The 23394-nt window shown below is 47.5% G+C and overlaps 1 protein-coding gene across 4 annotated transcripts in view; it reads right to left on the bottom strand.

Moving 5' to 3' along the window:
- The window catches only part of CUNH4orf19 (chromosome unknown C4orf19 homolog), an 87717-nt gene that overhangs the window by 49696 nt on the left and 14627 nt on the right, over window positions 1-23394 (bottom strand). Inside the window, exon 1 of one of the 4 annotated variants that reach the window (XM_025212597.1) lies at window positions 4582-4701. The exons of the other annotated variants lie outside the window; for them this stretch is intronic. The gene's annotated coding sequence lies outside the window, so the exon portion shown is untranslated. Of the gene's footprint in view, window positions 1-4581; window positions 4702-23394 lie in introns of those variants that run through there. 4 annotated transcript variants of the gene reach the window in all.

The raw sequence follows: 23394 nt of genomic DNA, 5'->3' as shown, positions 1-23394 counted from the left end.
GAGCCTTAGTTTTTTCACCCCTTAGTGACAGTACCTATGATACCAGCCGTTGAGGGCACAAAGGATCAGTTGGCAACACGCAGTTTCTTTTTTGTCTGTATTTGCATAACCCTATAATACCAACAATTTCCAGACTTAGGTTTAGGATTCAGCACTCTCAGTCTCCCACTTCCATCAATATTTCCTTTTTTCAAAGTACAAGTGTTAAAATACATCTTTTTTTCTGTCCAACTTAGAATTTCAGGCCACAACAACAGTTTGCATCCGTCTCATTTAGAGAATCTAGAGAAGGAAGAGACCCTCTAGTCTTTGCTCTGGTATTACAGGGTTTCCTCCAATTGTACATTTCCCAGTTTTTCAGCAGCGTTATTTTATATAAACTATTAATATGCTGATTTTTGCGTTTCCTGGCTTAAGGTTACATTTCTATCCATTACATCAGTTATCCGTAACATGAGTTATTTCCTTGACTCAGATTCTATGAAGTCTTTTTACTGCATTTTGATATAGTTTTTCTTTTCTTTTTTATGGAAGTGGCATGAACCATGAAAGTATCCTTCTTAGATTTTGGGCCCCTTTCCCACACACAAAGATGCTAAGCACTCCTGGCAGGACACAAGCAGCAAAGTATCACATTTGGAATATTTTCGAGTTTGTACCCAGCAATAATATTTACAGGCAAGAAAATATTGTTGTTTATTCTAGAATGCTTAAAGATCGTGGTTTTGGAGAATTGCTTTGGGTCTGTTATAAACAAGAGTATTATCTACTGAAGTACAACAGACTGTTACTCAAGTACTAGTGACTCCTAATCCCAAAGTATGCAGGGTTGTTGGTTGTAGTATCTTTGTCTTGCCTGCCTTAATCCCAAAGTATTTATTTTAGGGGAATAATAATAATCACAACAACAACAGCAGCAGCAGTAACAATGATAATAATTTTAAAAACTAGAGAAGACATTTCTGTGAGAGGAATGTCAGAGTTCTATCCTACAAGTCACTTAGGCCCAGATCCTTAAAGGTATTTAGGCATGCAACTGCTGTAGAAATCAGGTCATCAGTGGGAAGTCATTGGCGATAGGCCCCCAAATGCCTTTAAGAAGCCACTTGAGAGCACCTTTCTCAAGTATCAATATCTTATGGATCTCTGTAGGAGTTTAAATGCACAGCTACTCATACAGTTAGAAAAAAATCAACCCATCCAGATAATTCAAATATAATTGTAAAGTGAAAAAACAAACACAATTCCCAGTTCCTGCGGTTGCCAACCCCAAAAGTCAGCTATATTTTTCCTTTTGAAGCTGAACATGAGAATTAATGTAATTAATGGGTTTGACTTGCTCTAGAAACGCATAGTAAATGCCTTCCCCATACTTTTCACATAAGCTGTAAATATCCAAATGTTATTGTGTGCTTGTTTGTGAAAGCTGGCCAGCATTATTGTGCTAGACAGAGCTGAATGCTTCAAGCAGGTGGCAAGCCAATGATTGCAACAAATCCCTTGCTCTTTGAACACCCGGATCATTTCCACAAAAGAGCAGCAGGTTACAGGGGGTTAGATGGCTAATGTCACTTTCTTGGTTCCACCTGAGTTCTGCTCAACAAAGAGCATTAACAATGACTGTTATGGAGTATCAGATATGAAAACAAAAAAGTAATTATTGGACTGATAAAGAATTTCATTACATGTATCCAAATACATGCTTACATGTATTAAAAATATTTCAGATAGAATTTATTTCCTGGCACAGCATGAAACAAAAAGCCCTCATAATAGTTCAGTAATGGCTTAGGCCCTATCACTGTTTTTTATTGTATTTTCAGTTGCATGTTTTTAAGTACAGGAAACAGAAATTTCCAGACTGGATCAGACTCAAGTCTAGTCCTGTATTCTGCCTCTACTATGTAACTCCAAGGAAGAGTTAACATAGACAGTTAGTAGACTGTTAACTTATAACATTTTATACTGACTTCCCTATAGTTTGGCTTATGCCCTGAATCATGACAGCTTACATTCCATCTAAATCATTTGTTCCATTGTATCACATTATTGTATAATAAATGGATAGTCCTGTTATCTGTTATGGGGCCTCTTCCCCATTACTGAAAGGGAGAGGGAGCCTAGGGCCTGCTGGCCAGCCCTAGCCCCTTGAATAGACTTATAACAGCAAAGAGGGCCTTAAATAAAATGGCGTTGTAATCCTGATTGGGAGGCCCTTTTCAGGTGTTCAGTCATTGAATTGGTGACATTGGTTGTGCTTTAGCATGTAACAGGGAAGACCACGAGAAGGTTGTCATCTTCTTCCCCAATGGGAAGCCTGGACAAATACTAACTTGCCACAGAAATACATCGTTAGTGACTCTACAGTTCCCCAGCCAGGATTTAACCTACTGAGAAAGATTTGGTCCTCCCTGAATTGCATCCAGATACTTCATGGAAAATGTGGACTCCTACTCCACAAATGGAGAATCAAAGAGAGTCTGGGTTGCAATTGTGATGCAGTTTTTCAGATAGTGCAACACATTCTGTTCTATCTTGTCAGTAGGGTCAGTTGTGAGCTCTCTCAGGCAAGGATTACTTGTTATTATGTGTGTCGTTGCAGTTCTTTAATGCACTAGGAACCCATTCTTTGACCGCAATATAAATAAATAATAATAGAAGGTTTATAGCTGATTAGGGTCAAGGAAAGTGTATCTGAGTTCTTGTAATTTCCCTCTGAGGCTAGGGTCAGACATTACACATACAACAGTTTAAGTGATCAGAAACTAGTTTCAACCTGTATGTCACAGAGCACTTAGGTGCCCTACTCCTTTAAAGGGCTGAAACTGCTAGGGAGAGAGCCCTAGCAGTGATTTGGGAGCCCCAGCTGCTGGTTACCAGGACAGCCAGAATGAGTTAGTTGGCCCACACCTGCCAGCGGTCAGCTGACCAGAAGTGGCAGGGTCTGGCTCATATATAAACCCCAGGGCTGAAGCCAGGAAGGCAGTTCTCTGCTGGTGGCCAAGGGAGAAGGAGCCCTCCTAGAGCAAATTAAGGCAAGAGGCCTGACTAAGTTCTGCTCTGGGTAATGTAAAGGGGCTGAGCACACCTTTATATAGCTTGTGTTATGTTATAGCCCAGGGGATTATGTTTTGTTTGCCGTTTTATAAGACCAGTGATTTGGGTGAGGCTATTTGCAGAAGGAGGAGGCCACATTGGGGCACCACTGTAGCGTGGGGACCCCGGTGCCAGAGAGGGTGTGGCATTTGGGGTGCACAGACCCCGATGCTGAGGGGCGCAGAGACAGGGCTGCTGAGAGCCCAGAGAGGACAAGGGGGCTGATTCATAGCAAGGCCCAGACCGGACAGTGTCAGTGCCATCTGCGAGGCTTGGGGTGTGGTAAAGGGACGGTTGGAGCCATGCATATAGCCCATAAGGCTGGGGTGTCCTGTAACATCTGTTTTGGAATGGGACCCACAAGGGGTCCAGGAAACCACGGGGTTGAGGAAATTCATCAGGACCATATCCAATGGGATGTGAAGGCAGTCTCCCTATATCATAAATTCATCAAAACATGGTGGGCGAGAATAGAGGGTGTCCACTGGGCTGAATTGGCACAGTCAAGGGGCCTTAGGGGTACCATGGCCATCCTTAGGGACCCCATCCCGTGACACTGTAACAGAACATCTGTAACAGAACAGATGTTCAGTGCACATAAGTCAGTTTGAAATGGCAGAAACCTGTTTGAAATAAACCTGGTTGAATGTAGAGTATCACACTTAACTGATTTGGGTCAAACCGGTTTATGCAATGTCTATCCCAGACCCCTCCCTGGTTGAAGTTAAACCAGAGTTCCCCAGCATCCTGGCACGCTTTCCAGGCTGGGCTCTCTGCCACACAGCAGGGCTGGCCCCTCCCCTCTGTTCACTGGCTGGAGCTCCGGCACAGACTGCAGGCATCTGCCTGGCTTGGCTTCTCCCTGCTCCCTCCCCACTACCTGCTAAGCAGGGATTCCCCACTCCCCTCTGCCTTACACAGACACCTGTCAGCATTAGTTAGCAAACCACATGATAGCTACAGTATGTGCTGTGGGAAACTGGTTCCTTTCTTGGAAAAGCAGTTTAAGATGAGCTTGACCTAATGGAGAGAGCCTTTTTTCTGATGGGGTAATAAACACTGAGTTAGGGGTGATAAACACTGTTATAACTGCCTGCTGGGGTGTTCGGGAGGGGGAACCCCTCCCTAATCAGGGCATCCTGCCAGGGACTGACCATGTCCCCCTCAGCTCAGCACTGTGAAAGGCCTAGTGCTCGGGCCAGCTGTATTGTGCACTGAGCAAAATGGCCTCATGCCATGCTCTGGCACACATGCCAGGGGTTGCTGACCCCTGAAATGTAGTGTTATACCAGACATGTTAAAACCATTCACTTGGTTTTCTGTATCCTTCACCAATGCGTTTATTTAGTATCAGCTCTAATAGCAAATTTTTTTCATAGGAAAAAACTACAATAAATATATGGTTTCATAAATCTCAGTAATCTGAATGAAGGGATTACAAGTGTAATATATTTATTTATGGGATTTGCTACTTATAGAACCAACCTGCAATATTTACACATTCCAAGTTTTAACCCAGGATTTAGGGTCATGCATTACAACCTCCGCAGGGAAGAACAGATCCTGAGCATCTCAGCAAAGCAACATGATGAGCAGGGATATGCCATCTCTGCAGCAAGGGTCACCAGTTCCCCAAACTCCACAGTTGCCCCTCCATGAAGACTTCCCCAGACTTCCCACTGTGGGAGAAGACAGTATGAACTTGAGTGGGGGGTAGGGGACGTGGTTGTTGGGAGGAGGACATTTAGGAAGAAGTGCTAAGGACAATGCATTTAACTCTACAGAAGCCTGTAGTTTTTTTGCAAAGGAATCAGTTCTTATCCATCAGCATTAACTTGCATGCTTTCTGCCACCTAGCAGTCAGGAAGCTTCCACTATGAAGGCTATACAGAAGGCAAGCCACAAGGTGGCAGACACAGGGGTTAGGACAGAAGTTACATATTAATTGGTGTAAGTGATCAGACACTGATTCAAATCTGTAGCATAACAGATGTTCAGTGCACATAAACTGCTTTCAAAATGCATGACACTAGTTTAAGATAAATGTGGATGGATGTAGTCTCAGACTTAACTGATTGGTTACATTGGTTTATTGAATTTCTGTCCCAGATCCTCTTTAGATTCAAGTTAATTCATAGTTCCCCAGCATCCCAGGATGCTCTCTATCTCCCCTGAAAACCACCCCCTTGCAAGGTGGGCAGGCTACCTTTGGCCCAAGCTATCAGCTCCAACTGAGCGAGGAGGCATACTCTAGTGCCCCCCAACTTTTTGCCTGGGCCACTGTAGGCATGTAGGCATGTTCTTGAATCAAAAGTGAATGCCTGTTCACTTGCTTCTTGGTTCAATCTATGCAGCTTAGACTAACATGAGAAGATTGAATTGGTTCATCCTTGAGCTTTTTGACTGCCTGTACTTAGCTAGTATCTCTATTAATACCATGGGTTTACGAAATGGTCTTCCCATGCACTCCTTCAGTGGGAGGCAAACATCAGTCTCTCCAACAGAAGACTCAGGCTAGGGACAGACATTCAAAAAGCCTGAGCATGAATTGATTCAATCTTTGCAAGTTAGTCTAACATGGCTAGGCTAAACCGGTTTGTAACCACACAGGCTAGGGACACAAATTACGCATAAACTGGTTTAAGTGATCAGAAACTGGTTTAACCCTGTAACAGAACAGATGTTCAGTGCACATAAACCACTTTGAAAATGGCTGAAACTGGTTTGAGATAAACCTGGTTGACTGTAGTATCAGACTTAACTGATTTGGCTCAAACCGGTTTATGCAATATCTGTCCCAGACCCCTTGCTGATTTAAGCGAAACCAGACACCCCCAGCATCCCAGCATGCTCTTTGGGCTAGACTGGGCAGGGCTCTCTGCTCCACAGCAGAGCTGCCCCTTCCCCTCTGCTTCTTGGCTGGAGTTCTGGCAGAGACTTGCAAGCACAGCAGGGTCTGCTGCCTTCCCCATGCCCCCCTCCTCCCCCGCCCCTCACTTCTTAAGCAGAGATCCCTTCCTTCTCTCTCCCATAGCACAGACTATAGCCAGCATGTGGTATGCTAGCTAATGTTGTGTAAGGCAGATAGGACAGTGTACACTTAAAGATTTTTGGAGGTAATCAGCAGGTCAGATGGTAATGTTCCTACATTCCTTCCTTTGGAAAAGGCAGCCAAGGTTCTTTGGGTAAATCTAATATCTTTTATTAGACCAGCTAAATAATTGGAAAAAATTTTCTTAGCAAGCTTTTGGACTTAAAAACCCTTCATCAGGCTGAGGAAGCATCTGCACTTGGTATGTGCTCTTCCTGGATGGAATAAATAGTAAAGAAGCCAGAGCCTGGTATGCAATTTTCCTTTGGAAAAAGCTGTTTAAGAAGAGCTTATAATGAGCAAGTCTTTGTTTTCTGATGGGGTGTTAAATGCTGATAACAGAGCTGATAAATGCTCTGTTATCAAGTGGGGGGACCCCTCCATAATCACAGTGTCCTGCTGGGGCCTGGCCATGCCCCCTCAAGTCAGCTATGTGCAAGTGAAGGGAGGTCTGCTCTAGCACCCCCTGGCTTCTAGCCTGAGACACTGGAGACATGTACCTGAATTTCTGAGATTCTGTCTAGTTACAAAACTGATTTCTCCTAGCTAAGTTAGACTAACCTGCAAAGATTGAATCAATTCAGGCTCAGGCTTTTTAAATGTCTATCCCTAGCCACAGACATCCCATAAATCCAGTGGCACAGGCTAGAAGCTAGGGGGTGCACAGCAGGTGGTGGGGAGGATGAGCCCAGGCTGGCTGTGACAAGCACTCAGGAAGCCGCAACTGGTGCATTAGGGTCCAGAGCCCTGGCCTGTCTCGGTGGTGGGTGCATGCATGCTTCAGGGCACATGGCAGGGAAGAGGCTTGGGGCAGCACAACCCTGAAGCCTGGGTGGCTGGCAGCACAAGCCTGGCCTCTTCCCTGCCATGCGCCCAAGGTATGCATGCAGCCACAGCCGCTATGGAGCCCAGGCTGCTCACAGCAGGTGGTGGGGAGGCTACAAGTCCTGCTGTCAGCAGCCCAGGCTCCACAGCAGGTGGCAGGAGCCTGCCCAGAGCCCAGACTGTTCACGGCAGGGAAGAAAAAAGCCATGCTGCCAGCAGCTCAGGCTCCATGAGAGGTAGCAGGAGCCTGCACAGAGCCTGGGCTGTTTGTAGCAGGCAGCTGTGAGGCTGTAAGCAGCTGCACTGGGGTCTGGATCTTTGCCTGGCTTGCTGCCGGTGGCTGCATTTGTGCCTCAGGGAGCATGGTGGGGAAGGGGCCAAGGTTGCACTGCCACAACAAGAATCAGGCCCCTCATGGCTAAGGTCTGTGCTGTGAAAGAGAGGAGGGAGGGATCCCTGCTTGAGCAGCGATTGGTAAGGCAGGGGGTGTTGGGGTAGGAAGCAGCCACTGCTGTGCCTGCAAGTCTCTGCTGAAGCTCCAGCCAGGGAGCAGAGGGGCAGAGCCAGCCCTGCTGTGGAGCTGAGAGCCCTGCCCAGGGCTGCAAAGCATCTGGGATGCTGGGGGACTCTGGATTAAGTTAGACCAGAAAGGGGTCTTGCATAAACCAGTTTGAGCCAAACTGGTTTATTTATTAGATTACACATGCAATGAGATATCCTTCTGCAATCTAAGGAAGTAAGCTGTTGCCTACAAAAGTTGATGCCTTCTTGAATGAGTTAATCTATTAAGGTGGCACTCTACCCTGGCTTCTGCCAAACCAAAGAAAATGAAAATTGTCATTGTACTACTCATACCAGGGTCCTCTCCATACACACACATAGTTTAATTAAGTTAAACCTGAAAAAGGCAAAGGATTGTCTTTTTCAACACATTGCATCAACATTGCATAAACCAGTTTGAGCCAAATCAGTTAAGTCTGATACTACATTCAACCAGATTTATCTCAAACTGGTTTCAGCCATTTTCAAACTGGTTTATGTGCACTGAACGTCTGTTTTGTTACAGGCTTAAACCAGTTTCTGGTCACTTAAACTGGTGTATGTGTAATGTCTCCCTAGCCTAGGTGTCATACTTTATCTGCATGGGCAGTGAATATGGTGTGTGTGCATGTTCACTTTCATTAAGCTAATGGGAAAAAAAAACATTTTTTAGTCTATATAGTGTATGAAACTCTTTGCACAAGAGTAAATGATGATGCAGTCAGGAGTGAATACTACAGTGTATGTTTATGTAATTTGTACACATTGTTTTTTATTGAAGAAACAGATTTCCTTTTGTATCTATGTCCTTACCTTTGTGTTAACTACCCAGGGGTACGTTAAAGAAAACAAAAGCCTTCTTGTGCATCACTTCCTGCACTCAGATTTACTGTTTATGTGTTTAAATCATTTTTAAAGTCTCAAACTGTAAATTACTACGGACCACTCTTTCAGCAACATGTTTTCCTCATTTAAATGAAAACACGTTCACAATTTAGGCACTAGATGAGATTATAAACTGTTGGTTCTAGGTGTAGCAGCTTTTGAAATACAGATTGAATTACATTCATAGTTTCATAGGTTGTAGGGTCGTAAGGGACCTGAGCAGATCATCAAGTCCGACCCCCTGCCATGGCAGGAAAGAGCGCTGGGGTCAAATGACCACAGCGAGGTGTTCATCCAGCCTCCTCTTAAGGACCCCCAGGGTAGGAGCCAGCACCACTTCTCTTGGAAGTTGGTTCCAGGTCCTAGCCACCCTGCCAGTGAAGTAGCGCCTCCTGATGTCTAGCCTGAATCTACCCTCTGTCAGCTTGTGATCATTATTTCTAGTCACTCCTGGTAGTGCTCGGGGGAACAGGGACTCCCCCAATGCCTGCTGGTCCCCTCTGACTAGTTTGTAAATGGCCACTAGATCCCCTCTCAGCCTTCTCTTGCGGAGGCTGAGCAGGTTCAGGTCCCTTAGCCTCTCCTCGTAGGGCCTGCCCTGCTGCCCCCCGATCATGCGAGTGGCCCTCATCTGGACCTTCTCCGTGTTGTCCACATCCCTCCTGAAGTGCGGCGCCCAGAACATTTCTTAACGGGACCTAGAACTTTATAATAATTAATCTTAATATTTTAATGCAATGAGAATGAAACAGTTTAAACATCCATTTAAGGCTATTTGTCTACACACAGAACTTCTACTGTTAAAAAAACAAGGATAAATTTATCCAGCATAAGCAAATGTTTATTTGATGTAGAGTATCCATATATGAAGGCTGCTCTGGTTTAACTAAATCACGTGTTCACGTGTGCATGTGTATGCACATATTTGTATGTGTACACCAGACCTGAGAGTAAAAGTGCACATTTGCAATAACCTGCTCTGGAGAGTAGTTTTGCAAGAGGAACAATGCTGTAAAACATGTTTGCAACTGAGAAGAAAAGATAAGTAAAGAATCCAATCTTTCAGGGGTTCCCTTTGGGCAGGCTCTTACTACAACACAGAGGTGTATGTACTTTGTGAGGAACTGCTTTCATGCAACTATCCATCCGTAGGTAACACGTGCAGGATTGGGGACCCAAAGGCTAGTCTACAGGGAGAAATCGCACCAATTTAGTTAAATAAAAGTAGCTAAATCAGTGCAACTTTATTTTCAGGAGGGTCTTAGTATAAGAGTGATATATTGGTTAAGTTTATCTCTTAGACCTTCTGTAGAAATCATAAAACCCAAGAAAACAATCCTTTGCCTTTTTCAGGTTTAACTTAATTAAACTATGTGTGTGTATGGAGAGGACCCTGGTATGAGTAGTACAATGACAATTTTCATTTTCTTTGGTTTGGCAGAAGCTAGGGTAGAGTGCCACCTTTATAGATTAACTAATTGAAAAAGGCATACATACACTTTTGTAGGCAATGCTTACTTCCTTAGATTGCAGAAGAATATCTCATTGCATGTGTAATCTAACCCTTTAATTGAAAGAGAAAGGATGGAACCTAGTTTCAGGGCAATCTGCATGCAGGTCTCTGCCCCAGAGGAAATGAGCAGTGAAATGCTTGGAGTCTGGGCTGCTGAATGGCTATGTACCTTAGGACAGGGGATCCCATACTCTGGTTCCTTGTCAGTCTGCCAGGCACACTGCTGAATTCCAGAAATCAGAAGTCTTGAACTCCCTAGCAGGCCATCAGGTGAGCTACCAAGGAAATGTGTGGCTGAGCTGGCAGAAAAATGAACACATTTCTGATAAAAATCCCTCTGGTAGGCAGAGTTCCATTGGAAACCTGCTTGGTAGCTGATAGAACTTTCTGAAACTGTTGTGGCCTCATAAAATGTTTCACTTTTGTTGAACTGTCAGATTCAGACAATTTTTTTTGTCAATTTTCTCAAGCATCTCTGTGCTTTAAATGAGTACAACATGGGGGATAGTCAGTTTGCAGACCACATCCTCTATTGTTCTAGGTTAGACATAAACCGGTTGAAGTGATCAGAAATTGGTTTAAACCTGTAACAGAACAAACATTCAGTGCACATAAACCAGTTTCAAAATGGCTGAAACTGGTTTAAGACAACTGGTTTGAATGTAGCATCAGACTTAACTGATTTGGCTCAAACCGGTTTATACAATGTCTGTCCCAGACCCCTTCCTTGTTTAAGTTAAACCAAACTCCTCCAGCATCCTGGCATGCTCTCTGGACTGGGCTCTCTGCTCCAGCCCAGCCAGGGTGGCCCCGCCCCTCTTCTCCCCAGCCAGAGTAGGGACAGGCAGGGGTGGGAGTCTGGCAAGGGACAGGTTCAATTCCCCCCAGCAGGGGCCTGAGCACCATAGCTCCTGAGGCAGAGGTGGGCAGGGAGGAGAGTTAGTCTCCCCTCTACCCCCACTGGCAGCTAGGTCCGCACACCATCACTGCCACACTTGCTCCCTGCCACAAAATAGACCCCCTGCTGTCTCCTCTGGTGGATGCCTGAGGGAGGAGGAAAAGCTCTCATCTCTGCCTCCCCCAAGGGGCCCTGTCTGGCCATGCCCCTGCCCTGCTGCTGCAGTGGGAGGGAGCAGCAGCCCCTGTCATAATATCAGGGAGCACGAGCCCCTTCCCGGTGGGGGTGCTGTGCTGCAGGCTGGCAGAGCTGAGGTGTGCTGCTCGCTGCAGCACCAGTGTCCAGAGGGCCAGAGCCCTGCAAGCTCCTCTAGTCCTGTGCACTCCACAGCAGCTCTGCTGGTCCCACAGTGTGGCCCCCACTGGGAAGAGGCTCACGCATGGGGAAATGGGGACAGGGACTGCTGCCCCAGTCATAGTAGCTCCCACCTTACCACTCCAGTGGCTGGCCACAGCATCCCCTCCTGCTGGGAGGGGTCTGGCCCCGAGCACAGACAGAGTGGCTGCAGACCAACTCCATCACTCAATCTGTGCTCGTCTGCACTTGGGCCAGCTGTCACTCAGTCTGTGCTTGGGACCAGTCCCCTCCTGGCAAGAAGGGATGCTGCCTCAAGTGCAGACTGTGTGGCAGCTGTGGCTGGGCTGGGCAGACCCTGCTGCAGTGACCGGGGGCAGAGTGGAGAACCCCTCTTTCTGCCCCCACCCCAGCATCCCTGCAGGTTGCATCTGGCCTCACCCCTACCCCCACACAGCCCCTGGAGCAGTGAGGGAGAGTGCCTGTGATTGTGGCACCAGCCCCCATCCCCATTTCCCCAAGCACAAGCCTATTCTGGGTGGGGGCCATGCCGTTGGGCCGGCAGAGCTGCTGCAGAGCACGGAGGTGCTGGGGGCGCTTGGAGGGCTCTGGCCTGCTCTGGATGCTCTGTTGTGCACAGCCTGCCACAGCGCTGCCCACCCAGCACTCCAGCGCCCGCACTGGGAACAGGCTTACGCTCCCTGACATTATGACAGGGGCTGCTGCCCCCAACAAGGGCCCTTCCCCCTCCCACTGCAGTGGTGGGCTGGGGGCATGGCTAGACAGGGCCCCTTGGATGGGGAGGGAGCAGGAATAGGGGTTATTCCTCCTCTCTCTGGCGTCCTGCAGAGGGGACAGCAGGGGGCCTATTGCACTGCAGGGAACGAGTGTGGTGGCAGTGGTGCGCAGGCCCAGCTGCCAGTTGGGGTAGAGGGGAGACTAACCATCCTCTCTGCCCTGCCTCAGGGGCCATGGTGCCCTGTTGTGGTAGTAGCAAGGGGGGAGTGTCTGGCAGACCTGGCTTGGGTCCCTTGCCAGTTCAGCCAGGACTGGCCATGCCCCTCCCCCATCATAGCTTCTCTGCAGCCGAGGGCATGCTGTAGCGCCACCCCTTCCACTGGCTCCCGGCCTGAGCAACTGCAGGCATGTGCCTGCATTTGCACAGTCCAAGGAGAATGTCTGTCCTGTTACAAACTGGTTCGGCCTAGGCGGGTTAGACTAACCTGGAAAGGTTGAACCAATTCAGGCTCCAGCTTTTTGAATGTCTGTCCCTAGCCCTAGAGTGAAAAGGTGATAAATGGGCCTGAGAAGATAGAAACATGTTTGCCCATTACAAAGACGAACACTCCTTGCCTTTGCTTTTCTCTTGTGTTTGACATAAAGTTGGCTGTGAGAGAAAAAAAGGCTTGTTTACTCAGCTTATTTTTATCTTCGTCAGTGAAAAAACTTCCTATGCCACACATGTTATACTATGTGACAGACTCCATTGTTGAATTTCCATAGGTATCTCAAGTAGCCACTACCAGATGATACAGCCTTAAAAAGTACCATTTCTAGCACACTGCAATTTCACTTCAACCCATAAAAATGTATTTTTTTGAGGATTTCAAATAGATAAAATCACCCACAAGAAAACCAATTCACTGTGTAAAGACAAAGTCTTTGAACTAGGGATCTCAGCCCATGATGGAGCTATTGTCTCACTTTGAAGATGCCCAAGGGGATCACACCACTAGACTAAGTACAGACATTCAGAAAGCCTGAGCCTGAATCAATTCAATCTTTGCAGGTTACTCTTGAACCAGCAAGCAAGTGAACAGACATTCACTTTTGATTCTGGAAATGCAACCAGATGCCTACAGTGGCTCAGGCCAGAACCAAGGGGCACTAGAGCAGGCCCTCAGCTAGAGGGAAGCTGAGGCGATGGGGGAGTGTGGCCAGGCTAAGTATGATTGGGGAGGGGTTTAAACCCTGACTCTGGCCTGCATGGTCCCCAGTGAGGGTGTTCCTGGAGGGGGAATAAGGAAGCAGTCCCTGCCAGGCATTTCCCACCCTTCTCCCTCACTGCTGGTGTGGCAGGGGGTGTGGCCAGCCCTGGCAGCAACCATAGTGAATGGGGAGATGGAGGGGGGTTTAATTCTTCCCTTCCTCCCTGTACCACTGGCATGAACCCGAGCCAGTGTCTACCTGGCCGAGGCAGAGCAGCCAGGGGTGGGGGCATGGCCAGACGCTGGCCCTACATGGCCCCCTGAGGTGAAGGGGGCAGGGAGGGGGTTTATTCCCCTCTCCCTCCCCTCTCTCCCTGGGGGACCCCAGCCAGGGTCTGCCTGGCCAGGGTGGAGCAGCCCCTGTCAGGCATCCTCCCCCTCCCACTCCCCCACTGGCTGCTGGAGCGGAAGGGCTATGGCTCACTCTGGCAACAGCCTCAAGTGAATGGGGGATGGAGGGAGATTTAATTTCCCTCAGTCCCACCATCATGGACCCCAGCCAGGGCCTGTCAGGCATTTTGCCCCGCTCACCGCTTAAGTGGCAGGGGGAATAGCCAGCCCCGGCAACAGCCTGAAGCGAATGTGGACTGGGGAGGGAACGAGGAATTAAACCTGCCTCCATCCCCTGTTCGCTTGAGGCTGCTGCTGGGGCTGGCCACATCCCCTGCTGCTCCAGCAGCGAGTGGGGTGGGGCGGGGGGGAGGAATGCCTGACAGGGGCTTCTGGGGGCCATGCCAGTGGGACAGGGGAAGGAATAAACACCTTCCCTGACCCCTTCACCTTAGGGGGCCATGCAGGGCCAATATCTGGCCATGCCCAGTCCCTACTTAGGCTAAAGAGCAGAGAGGTGGGGCCAGCTCTGCTCCACTGGAGCACAGAGTACAGACCAGCCCAGGGCTGTAGAGCATGCTGGGATGCTGGGGGACTCCGATTTAACTTAAACCAGGAAGGGGTCTGAGACAGAAGTTCCATAAACCGGTTTGACCCAAATCAGTTAAGTCTGATACTACATTCAATCAGGCTTATCTTAAACTAGTTTTGGCCATTTTGAAACTGGTTCATGTGCACTGAACTTCTTTTATATTACAGATTTAAACCAATTTCTGATTGCTTAAACTGATCTAGGTGTAATTTCTGTCCCTAGGGTGTCAATTTGAGGACTGAAGAGTTTGAGTATAGTTGTCACTGAGCACCTAGAGCAAGGTGAGTCAAAGGCTTTTCCTGAAAACCAGGGAGAGAAACAGGGAAATATGCACAGTACTGATATTTTTTTAAAAACCTAACATACAAATCTACTTGCTCACTGATTCTTAATTACCATCTAAATAACAGAGGACTTTCCTGACCCTTCATTGCCATCTGGACCGAGGACTTTGCAAAGCAAATATATTGTTTAATTTGTAACTTCTGCACTGTGTTGAGATTATTTAAAACACCAGCCTTTGGTACAGACCGCAACAAAGGAGACTGAAAGTCCTTATTGTTATTGCCTCTGAAAAGGAATTCTGCTAGACATTATGTTTTCAGACCAACACAAAACACAGTTAGGCAATTCAAACTTCTAAAAGGTCACTCATATTCCGTTTTATTTGTCTGCTATTTACATTCACAGCAGTTTCAGGAGAGGCTTGACAGACCTGAAAGGAATACTGGGGCTTGGAAGATCAGGTTAGGAAAAGAGCATCTCCATAGAAAAAGGTGACGAGATGGGAGTGTAAGACAGACAATAAAGGTGGGTTTCTGCTCTAGGTGTGACTGCTGCTTGTTTAGATGTCACTGCGCTAGCCCTAAACTAGTTGGTACTGCAAGCATTAAGAGATGTGGTAGCAAAGATCCAATTATTTGAATCTTTACTCACCTCCTCAGCCCATGCCGAATTGTGGGCTACAGTGGCTTTTCTGCTTGCAGTATGTAGTCTGGCAAGCTTGGATATGACTACATTACATTGCAGTCACAACATCGTAGGGGTACATTGCATGGCTTGGGCAGAGTAAAGGCAATGAAGAGGAAGGATGGTTTTGTGGTCTCTTGGAATATAGGAGGTTTTAACTGTGTTTGAGTAGTGCTACGAGATTCCTTTTTGACATTTTTAAAAGTAATTTTCAGGGATCCAGGTTTTCCTTTCCTGCTGGAAAAATGGAAAAATTTATGGATTTCCCTTTTAACTGGGAAAAAGGTGGAGTTTTCATTTGGAGATCCGTCAGGCAGGAGGCACCAAGTGCGTGTGCATGCTCATACATGCACATGACTGCCATGCAGCCTGGAGAGCAGGTAAGCCTGGTTGCGGGGGGGGGCAGGATTGAGGCCCCCATAGGGAGGGAGGGAGTTGGGGAGGGCTGGGACTGGGTCTGGGGCTGCTGCCCAGCCTTGGCAGTGTGTGGGGCACAGGGCATAGGGCCAGAATGTGCAGCTCCAGGGGCCAGGTGGGGAGTGGGACAGAGCCATGGGTGGCTCATCTGGGTGGTGGGAAGGGGTGGGGGTAGGGCTGGCTTCCCACTTACCACCCAGATCTGTGAGCAGAGTGGGGGTGGATGTGGTCTGCCTGCTGTGGGCTTGGGCTTGCTGCACTGCTGCCTTTCCCCCAGGTCTTTCACAGCCGAGCTGGAGGGACCCAGCACAGCAGGGCAGAGTGGGGCTGGGTGGGGAAGCTCCTTGCCGTCCCAAGGCCCATGCCACCTTGTCATAATGCCCTGTGCCCACCTAGCAGCAGTGGGGGTGGTGGCGTGGAGTTATGGCCCTCACTGCTGCCAGGCAGGCAGGGGGTGCCTTGACATAGTGGTGCGGGTCTCATAGTGGTGTCCTCTAGCTTCCTCACCCAGCTCCACTCTGCCCTACTGCACTGGGTCCTGCTTGCTGGACCATGGAGGCTGTGGGGGAGGGCAGCAGGACAGGGGCAACCTGTACCTGCCCCCTGCATGGGCTCTGCTCTGGCTGTGTCACCTGTGGTAGAGGGGGATCCAGGCTCTGCTCTGCTGCAAGAGCTGCCGCTTCCCATGGTGGCAGGCAGAGCTTGGGCACTGTTGCGGGGCGGGGGCTGCAGACCTGGGTCCCTGGCCTTATAGCCCTGGAAGCTGGGGGGCAGGGGGCTGTGGGTGGAGAGGGGCAGCAGCATGGCTGTGGGAGGGGATTGAGGGGCCTGGACCTGCATCTTGGTGAGCAAAGGGGGCAGGGGGAGTTCTGATTTTGGATGATAAAAATCCCCAAATCAAATCCCAAAATGTATAGGTACTTAGAATTTATTTTATTACAGTGTTTGAGGCACTGGTAGGCTTCCAAACTGCTTTAAAATGGTAAATATATCAGAAAAATGTTGTGTTCAACTGATAGCTGTATATATAGCAACGTTTCATTTTAATCACAGATTTTAGGTTTTTTATTCACACAATTTGCAATTTTTTTTAAATTGGAGAATTTGCTATTTTTAAGCAGAGAAAACCAGGATCCCTGGTCATTTTAGTCCTACCTACTTTGGGTGGATATTAACAGAACAGAAATAAAAATAAAGGAAGACTTACTATAAAACTAAAGGCCATTCCATCGTCCCTATCCAGATGAGTTATCAAACAGTGGTATCAAGTATACAGTGCATGGGCCAGATCCAGCCAGAAGAGCTGATCTGTCTGGCCTGCTGGACTACCAGGCTAAGGACAGACATTCAAAAAGCCTGAGCCTGAATTGATTCAATCTTTGCATTAGTCTAACCTAGCTAGGCTAAATAAGTTTTGTAACTAGACAGACATTCCAGAAATGCAAGCACATGCCTGCAGTGGTTCCGGCTAGAAGCTGGGGGGCGGTAGAGTAGCCTTCACTTCCTTTCCACAGTGCTGAGCTGAGGGGGGCATGGCCAGGCCCTGAGGATGCTGTGATTAGGGAGGGGTTCCCCCCATCCTGAACAGCTCAGCAGGGAATGTTTATCACCCCTAACCCAGTGTCTATCACCCTATTAAGAAAACAGGGGACATTGCCATTTATTTGTTGGTTCTGCCTTTGTCCTGTGTGCCACAGCTTGGAGGTAGCCAGTATGTGGTCTGCTAGCTAATGCTGAGAGTTGTCTGTGAGGGATGGGGCAATGCCTGCTTAGCAGAAAGTGGGGAGTGGGTGGGGAGCAGGCAGATGCTGCTGTGCCTGCAAGTTTCTGCTGAAGCTGCAGCTAGGGAGCAGAGGGGCAGGGCCAGCCCTGCTGTGGAGCAGAGAGCCCAGCCCAGCGAGCATGTCAGGATGCTGGGATATTTGATTTAATTTAAACCAGCAAGCAGTTTGGGACAGACAATGCATAAACTGGTTTGAGCCAAATCAGTTAAGTCTGATACTACATTTAACCAGGTTTATCTCAACCTGGTTTTGGCCATTTTGAAACTGGTTTATGTGCACTGAATATCTGTTCTGTTACAGGTTGAAGCAGTTTCTGATCACTTCAACTAGTTTATGTGTAATGTCTGTCCCTAGCGCCAGTGTGTCTAGGGGAAGTAGCCCGCTGAAGTATCTGGGACTCTCAGGCCCCAGTGGACATGGCAGTTAGCAGTAGGAGGGAAAATGATGACACAACCTTGGTTGCCTTCTGGTTACTTCCTCCATCTGGGACAATGTGACCCTACCTCCCTCACCACCAGCCACCGGTCCCTGGACCTTGGCTCCTGCCATGTATCCCGTGCTGCCACCATGTGCTCCAGAGTTGCTGCTGTTCCTGCTTCCTTGTGTCCTGGGTTGGATCTGGCATGTAAAGAGCCCCAGTGGCCCAGAATTGACTGAGAGCACACGGTAAGTTTAATGCCTCTGCTGGAAAGGAACAGCAGGTCCTATGAACTGAGTTAAATGATTTAAAAAATATATATTCTTTGTGGGAGGTGGGAATGTTAGACCCACAAGACTTGGAGCAGGATGTCCCCTTGATACACTGTGAAGCACAACACATGACTCCTTTCACTGACCTGCCTTGCAAATTAATACCATGCGCATCACCAAAAAAAGGCCATTCAGAAAAGCTTCACTGGAATCGATTACAGCCTTAACTTCCATTAGAAGATACATAATCCTCCCTGAAAGCAAAAGGAACACACGCAGGAAAAGGTGCAGCACAGGCTTTGTCTTTTGGCATACTTTTGTTAATAGGCCTTTCATGAAGGCTCGTTGACAGAACTGTTGACTCTATTGGTTGTATGCATTACTTTTTTTTTTTTGGAAATAGGAAGTGTGTTTCTCAATCCATGTAGGTGGAAGGTTTCTTAAACAGGATTTTTTTTTCAGACCCTAAAGTGTCATGCCCCAGGTGCATTCCATTCTCTTCAAAGTTTGAAAATAACACTCACAAAGGTATTTTACCATCCTTTCCTTCCATGGATGAAGTGAAGGAAAAAATTGGTGAGCGCAGGAAACTGACTTTGGCTGGAGGAAGAATAATTCTACAATAGGCTTATTCTCAATACCACCTTCACAACCTTAGAGAAGCCATTTTGTGGATTCTCCTTGAGGACTGGGCTCTTTGTGGTAGGTGGGTAGGGATTTCTGTGTCATGGTTTCCATCAAGAATACATGGGATTTTTTTGTCATAGAATAACCTGCCCTTTGCCAGCATTGGATTGGTTCCCCTGTGCCAAATAAGCCTGCAAAAAGCATACGGTAAGGAAGAACTGCAGAGGTTTTCAGGATTCTGGGGACTAATCTTCTAGGGCTGAAGGCTACATTGAGCCTTTCTGGTCTCAGGCTGCAAAAGAAATTCTGTGGGTGTATCTACATGTGCATTAGATCCAGGAGCAGTTTATTCACAAGTAAACACTCCTGGACAGGCATCCATGCATGTCCTGGTTTTTGGCCCCCTGGCCTTGTGTCACTAAACAAAAGAATTTCAGCCTATAATTAACTTATTTCTTATCAACTATAATGTATATAAATCTAGGCTGTTTCATGGAACAGTACCTAATAATATTAACTCTGTAGCAATGAGTGCATACTAGGGCTGTGTGAAGCTTTGGTAGTCAATTTGATATAGAGGAGATTTGGCCTGATTTGGGGGCTGAATCTCCAAATCTGAATTGAATTGGGAGACCCATTAAAAGGTCTGAATCAACTCGGAAGCCTCCAAATTGATTATGAGATTCAGGTGGTCCCGGATCATCGCCACAGAGAACTGGACCCGGGCTCTGTGCCAGTAAGTAGGGGTGGGGGGGGCTGGAAGAGGTGTAGCAGAAAGCCCCCTTTTCCTCTTGCCTGCATTTGCTCTCCCCTCTTTGAATATGTTTTTTCTTTTCTACCTTTTCTTCCTTCCTCTTTCTTTCACTTTAAGATAAGGAATTATGTTTTAAAATTTGTATGTGTGCATTTTGTATCTCCCCATGTATTTTGGTATTTTTATCTATTTGTGTGCCATGGCATTTGTAGCTTATATTTTATACTCCGCACCTTTCAACTTTCAACTATAAATGTGTTTAGTAAACACCTAAGGAAACCACAGATCAACCAACGGAAGAACTCAATAGAAGACAATGTAACAACCAGGAAATCTCTAAATGTCACTGATCAAGGGCTAGAAGCCCTGGCCTGAGTTAATCAACACTGGGGACCAACTTTTGGCCTGAATATCTCCACATCGACCGCTCCCAGAGCCCTATTCAAAATTCATCAATGGACTCCCAAACCTGCACGTGCATGCAGATGACCCCTGGGGCTGACAGATGCCATCCAGTAGCTACCGAGGGGGGAAGTCCCACGAGGGTCAACAACCCCTGTATTGGGCAAACCTGAAAACTGGGGAGTCACCAAAGTCTGCCAAGGACAGATAAAAAGCAGTGAAGTGACCCTTAGGGGTGCCCTCTTGATCTCCAACTCGACCAGACCTGTCCAGCCAGAAGGACCAGCCGGCGATCCCCTTCTGGAGGATAACACCATGCTGAAAGAAGCCTCGACTGGCCATCGACGGCAGACTCCAGCACTTGTAGGATAGGTATACCTGACTCTTGTAGCTTGCTACTGTGTGTGTGCATGTGTGTACATGTGTGTGTGTGTGTGTGGGGACCAGCCCCAAGGTTTATGATTTAACTTATTACAGTGTTTCAATCTGCCTAATAAACCAGAATTTTAAGGATCCTGAGTTGGACATTTGTAGCCAACAGAGGGGGAAGGGGGACCATGGGGGGACCCCCACCCAACCCCATCCCCCACCCATTCCCACCCGTGCCCAGAATCCCAGCACTCTAAAAAAACAAAACAAAACCCCGCAGTCACTGGCTGCAGCAGTGGTGAGTGGGGCCTCTGGGGGCTCATGACAGAACCCCCCCACACAGCGCAGGGCAGCAGGGATGGCCCCCTCCCACCTGGGACAGCATGCGGGGCCCTGGTGAGCTGCACCGCACCCCTATGATGTGACAGCTGCTGCATGGGTGCCAGGTGGGGGGAATGATCCTTGCTGCCCCCTGCTGCCCTGTGCTGCATGCAGGGTGCTCTGGCATGAGCTCCCAGAGGCCCCGATTGCTGCTGCAGCCGATGAGTGTGGGGCTTTTTTTTTTGTTTTTTTAAAGCTCCACAGTCACTGGCTGCAGCAGTGGCAATCAGGGCCTCTGGGGGCTTGTGGCAGAGCCCCCCCATGCAGCGCAGAGCATCAGGGGGCAGCAGGGATTGCTCCCCCTGCCTGGCACCTACATGGCAGCTGTCGCATTGCACGGGTGCAACGCAGCTCAGCAGGGCACTGTGCATTGTCCCGGAGCTGGGGCAACTCCAGCAGTCACGCAGAACCTGGCAGCACTAGCCTGAGTGGCCTCAGCTTCCGGACAGTGCCACCCAACACTACCCTGCCGAGCTGCGCTACACCCTCACAATGCAACAGTAGCCACATGGATGCCAGGTGGGGGGAGGCAATCCCCACTGCCCCCTGCTGTGTGTGTGTTAGCGGGCTCTGCCATGAGCCTCCAGAGGTCTGGATGGCCACTGCAGCATCTGGTGAGTGCAGGGCTTTTTTTCTCTTTCTCTTTTTTTTTTTTTTTAAGTGCTGAGACGCTGGGGCCGGGCAGGGCATACATAGTGGGACAGGCGGGCACTCACTACCACCATTGCTGCTACTGCTTGTTTGATTCAGAGGAGATTTGGCCTGATTTGTCGGCTGAATCTCCTAATCCAAATCAGCTGAATTGAATCAGGACAGTGATTCGAATCAGCTGAATAGAATACTTGCTGCTTTGCACAAGCCTAGTGCATACCTTCTGGATTATCTGTAGTCACCTCACTTCAGAGAAGCTCTCAACCTTATTTTACTGTGGGTGTGTTTACACATGCCATTAATGCACAGCAATAAACCCTGGTGTTTATTGCTCCCAGGAAGATCCCACGCACACCATTTACATGTGCACTTTGACTGCAGCACGTTGAGCTGAGCTGGGGCAAGAGGTCAGCCTACCAGCCTGGGGATGCTCTGACCTAGCTTAGTGTGTTACAGAGGAGATAACTGAGGCACAAGGATGTTTCAGCACAGGGCTAGCCGGCAGGCAGCCCCTGCATGGAAGCACCCACATGCTCTAGCCAGCCAGGTCAGCATCTACGTGTGTGCTGCTGCAGAGTAAAAAAACTCCACAGCAGGGTAGCACTAAAGCAAGTGCTAAATGACTGCACAGTAACAACTGTGCAGTTGGGTGCACATGTAGATGTGCACAGAGAACAGGAGTTTACTGCTGTCTTCCTTAGTATTTTTGAACTTGCAGAAAGATGAGCAGATGACATTCACATGGTTGTCAAAAACACTTAAGAGTTTCAAATTGCAAGCTGGAATGTAAACAGAATGATAAGCTCATACAACCTGTTTATGAAAGCCTAATGTTTTCAGGGACTCCATTCTTGCTTTGTTATTGCTGCATTTTGTGATCCTGCAGGGAGAACCCAGTAAACATAAACTTGCCACTTAGCTAAGAAAGAACCTTTGGCAGGGTTGAAAGAAAGCAGTATACATTGGCAACTGCTTTCCCCAAGTTTATGGTTGCTAGAATAGTTTTAACAATCAAAATGTTGCAAAGAAGTTGTATTCTCTGTGCAAGATTTGAGGGAAAAGTAGCAACGGAAGGGTTGGGCTGGAAGAAGTCAATAGAAAAGGGACTTACTTCTAAATAAGCAAGATACTTTGTGCACCTGAGCTTCCCTCCAACCTGAAACCCAGTTACATTTCACCCTACTTAGGAAAAAAAAACACAGACATGTCTCTTCCAACTGCATTAGAATGGAGAGCAGAGATTGGAACAGAAAATATCAAAATAAATGTATGTGATTTCTTATCCTTGTTGGTATTTTTAGGATTACAAAGAGAAAATCTGAGTTAAATAACAACATTTGCTACAGCTTGTGTAGAGACTCAGACTTGGACACTGTTAGAACAAAGGTTAGAACTAGTCTGTTTATATTTTTTGGAAAATCTTTCTCGCAGTTGAAAGGCTTGACCTGGTATTGGCAGAGAGCTGTGTTTAAGTTGTTTAAGGAGCAATGTGGTGATGCTGGGTGCATCTACAAGAGACACTTAATGTGCAGAAGACTAATCTTACTGCACATTAGCACAGCTGGCAAAAACTGTGCTAATGCGCAGTACACTTAGACTAATGCTTATTAACATCACAAAAAAGCGTCTATCTGCGCTAATGCACAGTAGCGTTGACTATGGTACATTAAGTTAGTATCTTCTATTACAGGTACTAAACTTAATGCACTGTAATTACAGCACATTAATGAACATGTAGATGTGCCCACTGTTAAGTACATAAAGGAAGATACTGCAAGGTACTGGTTGCTCTCAACTGGCACTGAAGCCAGGACTCCACACCTTGGTGCATTAGGTTTTTAGAATGTGATATTTTAGTCAATATAAAGATGGTGGGAGTTGGATCAAGCGAGACTATTTTGCAACCTGGCTGGGGATTGTTGATATGCTAATAGACATCCCCCCCCCCCCCCGGGCATTTAAGAAGGATCAAACATTCAAAGTAAAAGCAAAGATCATTTTACTTGATGTAAACATGCAGCTCTGTCCTTTCTGTTGTTGCTTTCCTCTTTCTGATAATGTTGCAACAGTGTTTCTACACAGCTACCTTTCTCTATTTCATCTGAGTGGGAAAAAGAGTTGGGGTTGGGAAGAGTGACAGCCAGCAAGTGCTTTGAGCAAGACATTTTTCCTCCGGACATATTAAAACATTCCATTTCTGTCTACTTTGCCATTTTAAAATGTATTTCTACTTCACAT

The sequence above is a fragment of the Alligator sinensis genome, unplaced genomic scaffold (assembly GCF_000455745.1).
Source record: "Alligator sinensis unplaced genomic scaffold, ASM45574v1 scaffold412_1, whole genome shotgun sequence".
Taxonomy (NCBI): domain Eukaryota; kingdom Metazoa; phylum Chordata; order Crocodylia; family Alligatoridae; genus Alligator; species Alligator sinensis.
The sequence above is the reverse complement of the archived record's forward strand: the minus strand, read 5'-3'. Positions and strand labels throughout refer to the sequence as shown.